The sequence below is a fragment of the Mastomys coucha genome, unplaced genomic scaffold, assembly GCF_008632895.1.
Source record: "Mastomys coucha isolate ucsf_1 unplaced genomic scaffold, UCSF_Mcou_1 pScaffold23, whole genome shotgun sequence".
In the NCBI taxonomy this organism is placed as follows: domain Eukaryota; kingdom Metazoa; phylum Chordata; class Mammalia; order Rodentia; family Muridae; genus Mastomys; species Mastomys coucha.
In genome coordinates, this window is record NW_022196906.1 from 107,436,296 (window position 1) to 107,446,693 (window position 10,398).

The 10,398-nt window shown below is 42.4% G+C and overlaps 1 long non-coding RNA gene across 1 annotated transcript; it reads right to left on the minus strand.

The window, feature by feature from the left end:
- Nucleotides 1-4,688: 4,688 nt before the first annotated feature.
- On the minus strand, nucleotides 4,689-8,378 carry LOC116073379. The gene is made up of 3 exons (XR_004111781.1): nucleotides 8,284-8,378; nucleotides 7,259-7,309; nucleotides 4,689-6,547 (listed from the first exon to the last, which is right to left on the minus strand). It is a non-coding gene; the product is annotated as an uncharacterized LOC116073379 (long non-coding RNA).
- Between the last annotated feature and the right edge of the window lie 2,020 nt (nucleotides 8,379-10,398).

The following is a 10,398-nucleotide window of genomic DNA, read 5'->3' on the forward strand; positions in this document are numbered from 1 at the left end:
GGTTCTTTCTTGTCGATAAAGTACATAGAAAGAGAACCTGGCTCTCCCTGCTTACTCCCCCTGGCATGGCCAGGGCTTCATGTCAGCCTGTGTGTTTCCTGTTGCTCCAGATGTGCAGCTGGGGCCACCAGCTACTGACACTAAAATGACTCTCTTCCTTCCCATTCCCTGGCAGCTTAGCTTTGCCCTCAGCCTAGCCTGTGAGACAGTGCCAAGCACTTCAAATCAACTCATCCCCCCACGCACTTCACACTGTCTCACATAGTTAATTGCCTGAACTCCGGTCACGTGCTCATTTCTCGCCTCTCAAAACAGGGTCTCACACCAGCTCACTGCTTTCCCACCATACTGTCAGCACCTTGAGGAAAAGAAGAGTGCGGGCAGAAGGCGGCCAGTGTCAGAAGAAACGAAAATGAAATAGCTCCTGGCTAGTCTAGGCCTTATTTCTTATTTAGGCATGTGAAAAGAATATGTGAACAGACACACATGCATAAGACGCAGGGCTGGGCAGACACACATGCTTGGGACCCAGCCACAGTGTAACTAACACACTGCTCATGTGTTTTGTTGGAAGTGCTGGCTAATAATAAAGAACAAGTTTGGTACAGGGTGGTCGTAGCTGTTATTGTTGGTGATGTATGTGTGGTATCTATGCACATGTATCTGCATGTGTGTGTATCTATGTTCACGTGGAGAGGCCACAGGAAGGCATCCACTCTCCTCCTCTATCCTTCTCCTCTCCTTTTCCCCTTGAGATAAGATCTCCCACTGAACCTGGAGCTAGAATGATGGCCAACAAGGTCCATCAGCCCTCCTGCCCCCTACAGTGCTGGGATTACAAACACAACCGTGGACGTACCTAACTCTTTACACAGGCACTGAGATGCAAACTCTGGTTCATGTTTATGCACTCTGCCTTAGTTAGAGTTTCCATCCATGTGAAGAGACACCAGGGCCACAGCAACCCTTACAAAGGCAGACATTTCATTGGGGCTGGCTTACAGTTCAAAGGTTTAGTCCATTACCATCATGGCAGCTAGCATGGAGCAAGCATGGGGTTGGAGAGGTGGCTGAGAGGTCTGCTGGCACCTCCTGGGAGTGACACTCCCTATAGACCTATGGGGGGCATTTTACGCAAACCACCACATACACTAGGTACCCTTAACTGCTGAGTCATCTTTCCAGTCCCTAGGTATTTTTTAAGCCACTGCAGTTTCTAAGGTGAAGTGGCTTCATCCCTATAGGAAAGACAGTGGTGGCCACCTCTATGGAAACACCAGGGGCGCACATCTGCATGGCCACCTCTATGGAAACACCAGGGGGGGGCACACATCTGCAAAGACATCTCCTGCAAGAGGAGCTCATTGAAGACTACCTGAGAGACCAAGAATTGTTGATGTAGACAATGCTAGCCAATCAGGAACTGCTGTTTAGAAGCGATGCTTTCTTAGGACCAAGGGGGCATGGGTAGAACAGGAAGGGTCAGGCAACAAGAAGTCCAGGGCATCTCCCTAAGGCTTGCGATGTGCCAATGGCACAGACAACAAGGACTGAGGAAAATTCAAGGTGTGTGTACTGGGTAGGAGTTTCCAAAGGTCACTGTAGGCAAATCTCTCATGTCCAATGTATTTGGCTTCTAAGAGTTGGTGGAAAGCAACCAGGCAAAATCGATAGTAAAGCATTCACCAGCATAAAAAAGGGGTCTTAAGTGAGTCAGTCCTCCCCTAAGGACAACAAAGATTTAAGCTGAGGCTAGGAAGGCAAAGGGATGGATGGTAATTGGGTTAAAGAGGAACTATCAGTGCACAGCACATCCTAGATGCTCAATTAAGTGCAGATGCTTTCCTCAACCAGTGATTAAGAAAAGAATTAGAAAGTGAGGAGTTAAGAACTTTAGCAACAAGTTCTTCCATTGGCTAGCCAAAGTGGCCATGCCATGACAGACAGCAATACAGGGCCACTGGACTCTCAGGATACAATGTCCAAGGATGTGCAAAGACTCTCTCGTGCAAAAAGAGAGGAATCTGTCTATCAAAGTGCAATCATTGAACCTGCCAAAAAGATATTCTTGCAATTCATGGCTTGGTGTATTACTGATGAAGCACCATTTATTGTAGGTGTGAGTAATGTGTATGTTTCATGCCAGTAGACAAAACCCTTCATGTGTAGCCCCTGGAAAGCCAGTAAGAACAGTGTCCTCTACCTTCAAGGTGGTCCCCGTTGTCGTCACAAAGTACTGAGATGGCTCTATACACTCTAAAGTGTGAGAGCCACTGGAAAAGTGTGTCACAACAAGCCAATTACACACATACCTAGTTTTTGTTTGGGTTTTCATGTGTGTGTCTGTGGGGTGTGTGTGTGTGTGTGTGTGTGTGTGTGTGTGTGTGTGTGTGTGTGTGTGTTGTGTCATTGTTTTTAGCTATTAATGAAATACAAGAAGCCCCTATCCTAAGGTCTCAGGAGCCCGTGAGAGAAAGAAACCTCCCCTTGAGGAGGGCATAAAGTAATCCCTTGATTTGTTATCTGTGCTGCAGCCGCAGAGCCTTGACACAGGCTGCATTTCTGGCTAATGCTCTTTTTTTATTCAGGGTATGTGGTGCTGGGGGTTGAAGCCTGAGTCTTTTATATACTAGGCAAGCACTGTTCAAACTGAGCTACATCTGCAGCCTGCAGTTGTTCTATAAGATTGCAGTAATATAGTGACACATTTTCTAGTGACCCTTGATTCATGCCTTCTCTTTTCATGACTTGTCATTACATGCATATCTATTCTTAAATATGTAAATACAACCCGCCCCCGTCTGTATAATGTTATTTATGTGTGTTTTCAGGAATGAACATTTAGTACTAGATAACCAAGTGATGTGCTCTTCCTTAGGAAATGTTGTTTCTCCCATTCTCAGCATTTCTTAGTTCTCTGTAGTTCTCTGTGGAAGGCTGAGGCCTCCCAGTCTTTTTCCTCATTTACATTAGCACGTCTATTGGTGTCATCCTTGTTCAGCTCACGTTTAGGCAGTCACCTTGGTGAGACACTCTGGGTGTAGCTTCTGGCGGTCCTAGGAGATGCAATCTCACAGTGAGTCCCCTGATCCTCTGGTTCTTAGGATCTTTCTGCCCCTCTTCCGCAGGGTCCCCTGAGCTTTAGTTGTGGGGATTGCTTAGTAAATATATTTGTCCATTGGGACTGGGCTCAGCAACACTGCATTTTGATTGGTTGTTGTTTTCTGTAATGGCCTCTGTCTACTGCAAAGAGAGGTTTCTTTGCTGAGGGGTGAGGACTACACTTACCTGTGGGTAGAAGGACAATTATTGGGAATGTAGTCAGGGACTAGGATGGTTTAGTAAAGTGGCAATGGTAGGGTCTCCTCCAAGATCGTAACCTCACTAGCTCTGGGCATTTGGCTATGTTTCCAATACTAGGCATGAATTCCCTCTTGTTGAGCGGATCTTAAGTACAATTAGGGATGAGTGAGATTTTATCTCCAAAAAAAAAAAAAAAATTCAATAACACCAGGTCAGTACACATTTGTTCTAATAGACTTTTGAGTATTCTGTTTCAGTTTTAATAAGTAAAATGAAGCTGCACACTATAGAGTTGTATGCAAAACTGTAGCATCCGATACTTTTGTGCTATCAAAAGGCAATAAAGCACAGCAGCCAAGAAGTTCCTAAGAATAGCGATGTCATAGATGTAAAAGGACTACAGCTGATTGATCCAACGGACACAGAGTGCGCTCATCCCACCCAGAGAAAGCACATGTCTTTCCGTCTCAAGATGGAAATCTTCCAGGGAACCTACACAGCTCTGTGTTACAATAGAGAATGGCATCGTAAATGAGATGTTATATGTCACACAACAGAAAGATATTAATATGTGTAAGCAGCACTAAAATAAAAAAATTGTGTATTAAGACATCTTACCAAGTTGAAGTATTAAAGTATTTGGTCCTATAGATATGTAACACTTGGATAAATCAAAACAACCTGTAAATAAAACTAGATGATGGATATAATTGGATGGTAGATGCATGAGATTTATTGCACTATTCTAATTTATATATGTTTTACTTTTTCCATGAGGCAGTGTTTTTAAATGCCATGGATAAAATTAAAGGGCAAATGAAAAAATATTGCCACCTATGGTTAATAAGGAGCTAATTCACATTATCTAAGAATTTCTTACATTTCATCTTTAAAAATGTATCCGTCGGTGTTTTTTAAAATTAGGTGAGTTGACATATAGCTCAGTTTGTAGAGTGCCAGCTCAGCATGCACAAAGCCCTGGGTTCAACCACCATCCGACAGCAGGCAGAGCATAGTGGAACATGGAATATGCCTGTAATCCCAGCACTTGGGACGTGAAAGCAAGAAAATCAAAAATTCAATGTCATCTTCAGCTATCCAGCAAACTCAGGCTAAACAGCAACCTTGGATACAAGGCCCCTGGGTACCAGTCAAAGGTATGAACCAGCAGGCTCAGCACGACAAATCAACACATGGAGACCTTCCTATCACTAACGGAGGCCCTGATTAACATGAGAACTGATGTCTCAATATCAAATAAAAGTTTGAGAAGGCATCATTTCTCTCTGAGCCTGATACAAGGTTGAATACGGTTCTTCTTGTCATCATTCTGTGGGCTTTAACCAGCTCAGTAAGACAAATGAACCCAGGCAAAACATATTAGAAAGAAAATATTTCCATTGTCTGAAAATGAGAGGATCATATGCACAACAATACCCCAAAATAATCTACAGACTTTAGACTGAACAAGTAAATGTAATAAGATGACTAAAGACAAATGCTCAGAAGTAATTGCATTTATTAGTGCCAGCAATAACTTAAAAACAAATTTTTTAGAAGACCATTTGCAATAGCATCCCAAATATTAAATATCCAGGAGTAAATCTAAAAAAAAAAAAAAAATATGTATGTGAGACTTTTAAAAGGAAAGTACAAAACACAACTGAAAAGAAAGCGAGGATAGTCTCTATAAACAGATAGGCATTCTGGGCTCACAGACTGAAAGTTTCTGTTCTTTATAGATCCCATGATGGTCATTGATAACTGTCAACTTGACACAATCCAGAATCACTTGGAAAGAGAGTCTCACTGAGAGAGTGTCTACATTATGTTGGCCTGGGAGTATGTCTGGTGGAGAATTATCTTGATTATGTTAATTAAGATTGGAGAGACCACCGTAAGCAGCACTATTCCCTAAGCAAGAGATTCTGAGCAGACAGTGAGCTAGGCACACATGCATTAATTCTTTGCTCAGATCCTGATTGTGGATGTAATGTTATAACTGTTTCAAACTCCTGCCACCTTGACTTCCCTGCAGTGATGGCTGTGACCTGTGAGCCAAAACAAACCCCTTTCTCTCTTGAATTGATTTTGTCAGGCTTTTCATCACAGTGGGAAAAGAAACTAAGACAAATCCCACTTTCCTCCAGTATGATACTCATTATAAAAGCCTCAAGAGAGGGTGTTGCTTTTTAAAAAGTACACCTCATTAGATGGATGTGTGTGTGTGTGTGTGTGTGTGTGTGTGTGTGTGTGTGTGTGTGTGTGTGTGAAAATTGACACACTGACTCTAAAATGTATTAAAAGACAAGAGATTAAAAAGAGTAGCCTAGGGGCTGGAGAGATGGCTCAGCAGTTAAGAGCACTGACTATTCTTCCAGAGGTCCTGAGTTCAATTCCCAGCAACCACATGGTGGCTCACAACCATCTGTAATGATGTCTGATGCCCTCTTCTGGTGTGTCTGAAGACAGCTCCAGTGTACTTATATAAATAAAATGAATAGGTTTTAAAAAAAGAAGAAGAAGAATAGCGTAGAGAATCTTGGAGATGACTTACAGTAAATGAGACAGCACAGACTTTGCACAGAGAGAGAAAAACAGACCAGAGCATTACAATCACCTAAAACATACAACAGTGACTACTGTAGAAATGAGTTTAGGGCAAACATGTGGTAGAAAAGCAAAAGGCAAAGGGCATTTTCAACCAACGGTGCTAGAGCAAACAGCTATCCATCGCTACTCAAAGATAAGCCTGAGCTGTTGCTATGAGCAAGATCCCAGGTGGAGTAGAGACTTGGATATAAAATATAAATCACATATGAATCCATATGCATTCCGTAAGGAGTTCCTACCCCATGCTCCCTGAGTCATAAGGACTATGATTTGTTTTCCACACAGCTGATCCAGTTATCTCTTTAAACCAGAGGTTGGATTATTTTAGATTATGTTCAACAGTTTCTCAATGCTCTTAAAAGAAAGATCAAATCCCTTGCCCTGGCCCCTAAGTTACTCCACAAACTGGCTGCTACCTCGTTATTCAGCCTTATCTGTGTTGTTTTCTGGCCTCGTTGCCTTGTAGATATCTGGCTTCAGTCCGTGCTCTCCTGCCTTTGCGCGTTCTTTTCTCTGTTCTGCTGCTATCTGACCTTCTCCACGCTTTCTCTCACTATTCCTTTCTCCTCTTCTGGATGTCTACTAGGGAATCATTTGTTCAAACAGCCCTTTCCTGATCCTCTCCCCCAACCTAAAATAGGTTCGTCCTTGGCTTCCTTGGTAGACTTTAGCATCTTGATGGCAGGAAATAATTACTCCATTTCATAATGGATGGAGGAGAAACTCAGGAAGCCCCATCCCTCCCAGAGGGACTGTTGGAAGTTAATGGTTGCAGAGAGAGGTGAAGTAATTTTCTTCAGAGGTGTAGACACAACTGAAGAAACTTAAAGATATCCACACACACTCACACAATACACTCTCCCACACACTCACACACACCCTCACACACACACACAATACACTCTCCCACACACTCACACACATTCACTCACACACACACCCATTTACATACACATACATACACTCACACACACTCACACATACATACTCTCTCTCTCACACACACACACACATTTACATACACATACATACACTCACACACACTTACTCACACATACATTCTCTCTCTCTCTCTCACACACACACACACCCATTTACATACACATACATACACTCACACACACTTACTCACACATACATACTCTCTCTCTCTCACACACACACACACCCATTTACATACACATACATACACTCACACACACTCACACATACATACTCTCTCTCTCTCTCACACACACACACACACACAGGATTTGAGAGGAGGAGGAGGGTTATTGGGGAGGGTTTCTGTGGGAGAAGGAGTGGACATGAGGGAGTACTGAGGAGGGGAAAACGAGCCCACCTTCATCCTCTTAGTGTATGAAACTGTTCAAGAATTTTTTTACAATTCAATCTGGTCATGAGAAACCGAAAACACAAATCAGTGTTTCAAACAAGATAGATGTGTTTTGTTCCTTAAAAAGAAGTCTAAAGGTTGAAAGACAAAAGGTAGGAGGACAGCCGGTCACCAAATCTTGCCACCATGATCCTCCTTCCTCACCTGGTAGTGAGCTATCTATGACCCCTGACATAGCCGGTTTTCTTTCAGGACTCAGGCTGAGGGATCTGCCCCCCTTTTTACAGGATGTTGAGCTTTGTGACAGAAAGGAGTGAGAATTGGGACTACGAGCAGGAACTTTCAGGCTTCTTGTTGCCTGTGGTATTCACCCCTTCTGCCCACATCTGATTAGTTAGAACAAGTTATATGACTCAGCTAGAATTAGAGTGGGAAGGGATGTCTCCAGAGAGGCAGCTCATCACACGGCGATGGGTAAGAATGAATGAGTCCTCCTCCTAGAGAGAAGAGGCATGAGCTGATGGCCTTCCCTGGCAATACAAGTCTACTAAGACCTAGAGAATCAAGATCTTAGCTTTGCTTACTACACACTTTCTACCACATTCTACAAGATGGCAGTGCAGTGCCAAGCCCATGTGTGGCGTTCGAGGTAGCACGCAAGCCCCTATATCTCAGGAAGCCAAGCAGAGTACATTTATCATCCTCAAGTGTTTTATAAGCATTTCATGATAAGTGGCGTTTATGTTCTAGGTGCTCGTAATAACTTCAGAGTCAGACGTTAACCCTTTACTCACAGAAACCACTTGCTGGGATATTTTCTGTATCTATTATTTATTATCATTTGAAAAACTATCCTAAAACTTACTGGTTTAAGACAAGCTTAGAGGGTTACCTATACATTTAAAAGTTAACTGAGGGATTCTGCAGATCTGAGCCACTCCTCTCTGACCTGGCTGGGCTCCCTCTCAGCCTCTCAGCTCAGCAGCAGCAGCAGCAGTGGGAGCAGCAGCAGCTGAAAGGGCTTTACTCACCTGAGGCAGTCACGTGACACCTTAGTACAAATCCACATTCTCTCGCCATCCTCCATCAATCTGGCTTGGGGACAATCATAAAAGCAGAAGATGAAGTCTTAAGAGACATAGGAAAGTGAACCAGGTCTTATGAAGCTAAGACTTGGAGGTAGCAATCATCATTTCTCCCAGATTCTATTGGCAAAGCTGGTCAGGGGCCAGGGCAGGAGAGAGGTGGAGAAAGGGACCTTGTTCCATTATAGAGAATCACTAAAGGCATAGACACTTCAAGGACAGAGGAGATATTGTGCAGTTTTACAGTCTGCTACAGATGTAAAAGTCCCTGTCCTAGTTAGCTTTGTCAGCTTGACACAGCATAAAATCACCCAGAGTCTCAACTGAGTAACTGTCTTTTCCAAATGGGTGTGTAGACATATTCGTGGAGGACTGTCTTGTTTGGTAATTTATGTAAGAAGGCCCAACCCACTGCGGGCAGCACCATTCCCTGGGCAGGTAGTCCTCAGATGTATATGGAAGCTCGCTAAGCAAGCAGCATTTCTCCATGGTTTCTGAAGCAGCTGGTTCCTGCCCTTGGGTTTTTGTCCTTGACATAGCTCAATGATGGTCTGTGACCTGGATGTATAAATTAAATTACCCATTTCCTCCTCAAGTTGCTTTGAGTCAGAATGCTTCATCATAGCAACAGGAAAGAAACCAGATGAGTACTAGTGTGTATGTGTGTATTAGGTTTACATACAGATTCATATATATCTATGTATGAGATGGAAAGATAATTTATAAGACAGTAGAACTGAAAAAATTGTCTACCCCTCTAGGAACAGGTTCAACAGTTTTGCTTTGTTTTTAATTTGTTCTGTCCTATTCACAAAAGTTACCAGAATTCTCGGGGGACTTATAAAACAATAACAAAAAATTAAGAATCATAGCTGTGTGGAGTGTGACCTCCTCTGCAGACACAAAATACACTGAAGTGGAACTAATGATTTCTTCTGAAAGTCACTTGGATATTTCAACCAAGACTATAATGCTCCACCAGGGAACAGTTTTTAAGTTCATATATTTTATGCATGCATATTAAACATATTTTATTCATGTACATATGTATAAGTAACCATATTCCATGCAAAGGTACAAATATATAATTGATATAAAAGTCAAAGGAATAAACAACAAAGTGAACCTTTGTGCTCACCTTAGCCAAAGTGTATCCACTGGGAAGATTCTAGAACAGAGGAATGTTTAGGCTGATACTGTGCATTGATGCTATAAAAATATTACCATTTCTTATGGTATCCATAGGAAAATAACCATTCCTTTTTTCAAAGCCAGAATAACCATTTTGAAGGAAATTATGCCTGAACAATAAGTTGATGGGAGCCAGCATGTTACCCATAGATCCATCTGAGAAAAGACACTTCACGTCCTTCATCCTGGATCAAACCATCATTTTCCTTTTCATTGCTGGAGACTGAACCCAGGGCCTTTCACATTCCCCATAGCCCTACACTACCACTGAGCTACATTCTCAACCCACAGCATCATGTTTACCTGTTTACTGTAAAAGAAAGGCATCTGAGGAATGGGGATATGGTGGGAAAGCTGAAGTCTGCGGGAGCAGTGACCAGCTTCTGTATATAGGCAATGTTGGGGGGGAGAATGTTTTAGAGGAAGAACACAGACCAAGATGGGGAGAAAGAACAGAGCACTTGTTTCTGGTATGGATTTCTACACAATGCCCAAAGCACTTAAAATTAGATGGCAATTATAAATCTTAGGAATTATGTTACAATCATCTCCATTAGCCAGGCTGGGAACTTCAAGTCTTTCTACTAGCCTAATGTGCTTTTAAACAGGAACTCACATAGTTCAACTTGATCTCAAACTTGTCATATAGTTGAGAATGACCTTGAACTTGAGTCTGCCTACACCTATGGAGTGCTGGAATTATAGGAAAGTACCACCACATCTTAGTTTGGTTTTTTTCTGTTGCCATGACAAAAAATAAAAATAAAAACCTTTGACAAAAGTGACTTAACAAAGGAAAGATCTATTTAGGTACAAAATTTAATAGTACAGAGAGACCATCCTGTGGGAAAGCCAAAGGGGCAGGAGTTT